The sequence below is a fragment of the Pituophis catenifer genome, unplaced genomic scaffold (assembly GCF_029215685.1).
Source record: "Pituophis catenifer annectens isolate HBS135680 unplaced genomic scaffold, rPitCat1.0.hap2 SCAF_22, whole genome shotgun sequence".
Lineage (NCBI taxonomy): Eukaryota > Metazoa > Chordata > Lepidosauria > Squamata > Colubridae > Pituophis > Pituophis catenifer.
Genome location: NW_027256902.1, coordinates 467,923 through 473,064, shown reverse-complemented (window position 1 = coordinate 473,064; position 5,142 = coordinate 467,923).

Sequence of the window (5,142 nt, the reverse complement as noted above, 5' to 3'; positions counted from 1 at the left end):
TGGCAATTGGGGTGCCTGTGGGAGCGTAGTGTTCCTGCAGGACTTCCTGCAGGTCACTCAAGGACATCTCCTCAATATCTCTGGGCGCCACGAGGTCGATGGCCATCTCTAGGACGTCAGAGCCGCAGTGAGCCAGGAACAGGGCTCTCTTGCGTTCATCGTCGAGGTTCTGGTAGCCGTTTCCTCGGAGGAATTGCCGGAATCTGACCATGTACGACCTCCATTTCTCTCTTGCCGGGTCGAATGGATTCAGCGAAGCAATCGGTGCTTGCAGGGTTGCCATTCTGCAGGATGCCGCGGTTGGGTGACTTCAGCTTGGTTAGGCGATCGTGCCCGCGTCTTGTTCAGGTTCTCTCCTCTAGTCCTTCGTCGCCAGTGTTAGATCAGGCACAGGGAAAGGAAGACGTGACCAGCTCGATACATTTAGCAACTTTATTGCAGCAGTAACAAGACTGGCTGTGCGCTGCCGGAGCTCTCCTTATATTCTCTCCGGCAGACGCACAGCCCCTAAGACAGCTATTCAAACTTCCCGCCCAAGGCTGGCAGCCAATCCGGGCGGGTGTCCTTATAAGGACATAACACTAAGAATGTCATTTTGTGCTTCTATATCCTTAATTCTTTGGGCAGCTGTTTTTTTGAATTGTTCTCCTGTTACGCAAGAGACAGGAAGGCCACAGCTACTTCCAAAATTAATCAGTTTAGTAATCCAAGAGGTTTGTGATTGTGAGTTTATCTGCTCTAGTAAGCATAACTTGGGGAGTCTATCTGTCTCCATTTCATTGACTTTGTGCCAGTGGTTAAATGCTTTGATCTTGGATAGTGGATGAATTGTATACATTCCCAATTCAGCTCTAACTGCTGCAGCAGATGTCCTTAGATCTACACCCACAATACAGCTCAGATGCTGGGACTGTGTTTGTTCTAGTACTGTGGTTGAGTATAAATCCCAAACTTCTGCTCCATACAAGAGCATAGGGGGAACCTTTATATACTTTAATTAATGGGCCAGGGATTGAAGGTTAGGGATAACTTTTTGCTATTGGACATCAATTTTTCTATGTTATCATTAATACAGTCAAGTTGATAAATCCCCTTCACGCAAGAGTTGATCTAAGATGTAGATCCTAGAGTAAGCTAATTTGATGAGATTTAATTTAAATATTATAAAGTTATTCTACTTAGAAACCTTATTTGAAACTGCATTTAAAAAGTTTGATAAAATAACAATGGTTTTAAATCAATTTAAAGATGATAATCAGAAGCAAGCAACTATTGTTGAATCGGATGAATTGGATGGACGGACTGGAACTTAATTTGTTGCTGGCATCCCTGAAGGAGGAGTCTGGTTTGAAGGGAGGCTGCTTGGAGATGGCTGGAGAGGCCATGGACCCCGAAGACTCAAAGTGGGCAGAACGGATGACTGAAAAAATGCAATTTTTCAAGAAGGGAGATTGGGGAATGGACTTGTCATATTTAAGTGGAAAACAAATCTTAAGAGTTATCGTGTTTCAATTTACAGGAGGTCCTGTGACTTTGGGGAATGGAAAGCAGTTGCTGGGAAAGATCCTAATTAAAGTTTAAAGGAAATGTATTATTATTAAGCATCAAACAAAGATATTGAATCATGAACAGATTCAGGATGGATCAGAGATAATGATTGTGGTGGTCTGTGGTAGATAAGAAGCCCCTGCAAATTGTCTGAGAGTTAAAAATAATAGCAGATAACAGACAGTTTTGAAATTTTGAATTTTTTTTTTTATTGTTAACTTCATTTTTTTTATATACAGCAGACAGATGACAAGTCAAGTGGTTGCAATATATCGGTAGAGGATTATAATTGTGGGCGTATTTTGCAAGGGGGAGAAATGTACATCTGTCAGTATTCAACTGGGGAACAATATATGTGTATGTGGTTTTATCTGTTTTTAATGCACAATTTTTTAAAAAAATGTTTCATCTAATTTTGTTTTGTCTTTGTAATAGTTTTATTTTTTGAAGTTTGTATTTTACTTTTTTGAATAAAATAAAATTTAATGAGAGGAATATCAAGTTTCCAGAAACAATATTTATCATCAGCACACACAGACGGCTGCATATCTAAAAAGCAGTAGAAAAATATCTGATTTTTAGCAACTAGGACTTGACTAACTAAATAGAGTGTCATATAAGAACATAAATGATGGACTGGAAGAAAGATGAGGGACACCAAACTTCATATTTATGTTTGTGAAAATGATCTCAAAATCGTAGTTAACTGTGAACAGAATCTGAGTCAGCAGGGAGATGTTCATGGAAAGAAGGCAAATGCAGCCATAAGAATCTCAGGAAGTGAATGTTGTGGTTTGGGGAGACCCCAACTCAAGGACCAGGTCCCCTTGCAGGCACCACACTTGGAGGAGAATTTGCTGTTTTAGAGCTGAGCCAGTGAAGCAGAGAAGTTCAGTCTCCTCTTCATGGATTGTCTGAATGCAAAGACGGAGCAGCCATCAGTCAGAGAAGCTTTAACTGGGATTCCTGCAGAGAGGAGGGGTTGGGCTAGATGGTCTCAGGGTCTCCTCCAAATTGATAAAGGTTGTCATGCCACAACATGTATCTATTGTGCAGTTGTTGCTCTAGCCCCACCTAGTGGCCGGGGGCAGATAAGCCTAACTGTATGGTCTGAAGCCAGACTCCCTTTTCTCTCAGCCTTTGGAGGAGACGGAAGCAGCCGGTTTGACCGAGACACATGGTCATCCGGAGGCCTCCGTCCCTCACACGGAGCATCGCTGGAGAAGTTCCAGCTGCTTCTTTGTTGGCTGTTAGTTAATGCTGCCTATCTCCTATTTATATTTGATTCTCACTCTTTGCATTTCCTCAGTTTCTCCCTGCCCTTTTCTCCCAATGAAACACCCAGATCCACCCCAGGCTCCCTTTCACTGGAGGAGAATAGGGGGGTTTAGCTGCCTGTTGAGCTGCACACAGACCCACCTGCAGTGGGGACGGAACAAAGGGGAAATTCCACCATGCTCATCACAAACCCACAAATACAGGAATTCATTTTAAAAAGAATATAGCATTTTTAAATTAGCAGTGTGTAATATCAAAATGCCATAGTATCTACTCTTTGGAACCATTATTCCCTGAGCAATTGAATTGGACAGGTCTGTTGAGATGTTTCCCCTCCTCCTCCTCTGGATTCCTCCTCCAAAGGATCTCAGATTAATGGATCCGTATCGGGACCCCATACCTGCCACGGTTGCAGCCTTGGAGACCCCAAAGTCTTTTCTCCCTCCTTCCTTCTCCTCCTCGATCTGGAGGAATAAGCGGCATTCAAGGCCTGGGCCAGAGTCTTCATGATACTGAAAGATTTATCGTAATTTGGGATCTGGATCCTGTCCCTTTTCTCCCGGGTCTCCAGTGGAGCATTCTCGGTGCATCTTCTGCGGCCTTTGACAGAAAAGAGGTTCTTTGAAAGAGAACAGAGAAAATAAAGATCTTGAAACTTTTCTTCCACAAAGAAATGGGGTTCAAAGGCATCATCCATTGGCCTTTCTTTTACCAGATATTCAAAGTTCCAAATACTATGGATGTATTTGTAAAGTCTGCGCTTGTCCATTGTATACCCTGCAAAATTTGTGAGGATCCAGACTTTCCCTTCAATGGGTCCTGGCAGACGCATAAATGTTAAATGGAAAGGAAGAATTCTGTCCCAAATGATCTCATATTTCATGTAGTGAACAAAGACGTTGACTTGTCTCCACTTAGAGAGGGAATCCCTGAGGTATGCTGTATATCCACGTGTTGAGAACAGTTGTGATATAACCACACAAATTCCACTCCTGACAAGCACAGGAGGAAAAATCCTCATGAAATTCTCTCCATTTTCTGTGTCTGAAGCAAAGAGGCCAATCAGGGTCCATCTGAAATGGAGGAGCAGTTCGACAATTGCTGGGTACTGGAATCCTTCTTTCGGGAGCATCCGGTGGAAAAAAGGGAATTGACTTTTATCACTCAGAGCCTCTGAAACAATGTCCTCACTGATCTGAAAAAGCAATGAAGAAAGCTGTTATATTTGGGGTCAGATCAAGTCCAAAATATTAGATTTTAATAAATCCAACCTGGTTCTCATGAATGTATTAGAATAGTTTGTTAATCAGACATTGTTTAAAATATTAAAGACAGAATATTAGCAAGATTGTATCATAATAATGGAAAATAATAAGCAAATTAAAAACAATAAAAATGTAAATCATATTACTGTATCACCCCTACAATTTACCACAATTAGATTAACACGTGAAAAAGCCAACTGGAGTATTCTATTCCAATAAAGGGCCTATTATAATTTCCAAGGATTGATGCATCTTTTTTTGCTTCTCTATCCCAGATTCTTTCTGGAGGAAATTTTTTAACTTCTTTCTCCGGTTATACGAGAAACAGGCAGACCTCAAAGCCTAATAAGATTTGTCAGTTCCATAATCCAAGTTTGGTCTTTAATTGAAGTTTTCTCTGTTCCAACAGCCACAATTTTCAAAGTCTGTCAGTTTCCATACATTACATTTTATGCCAATATTTTCTGATTTTCTGAGAAAAAGCAGAAATGTGTAAATTCCCAAATCAGCTCTGAAGGCAGCAGCTGGAGTCCTTTTACCCACCCCAAGATACTCCTCAGAGGCTGAGATTGGGTTTAATAAAAAAACTGGGCCTGAGATACTTTAATAATTGTGGCTGAGGAAGCTGGAGAGCTATGAGGTTTTCATTTAAGCACCACATTCACTCCTGCCCTTTCTCTAACGGAGCTCCTTGGATGATGAGGGAGCCAAGATTCAGGCTCAGAGAAAACAACCCCAGGTAAGGAAAGGTGTTACTTGCTCTAATGGCTGACCATCTATGGCTATGATGTCATTTCCCAAAGACCATAACTTTTGAACTTGCTTTATAAATTATCAGATAATTATTAAGACAAAAACAATCCAAGTCTATACAATCCAATGTGTAAGTATGAGAATATCACATTATCTGTATAAATCAGTCTATTCCAATAGGAATTTAGCAGGCTAAACATGTGTACCTATAACAGAACTTATAACATAATAAAAGGGTTGGAAGGGACCTTGGAGGTCTTCTAGTCCATCCCCTGTTCAAGCAGTAAACCAGGCATAA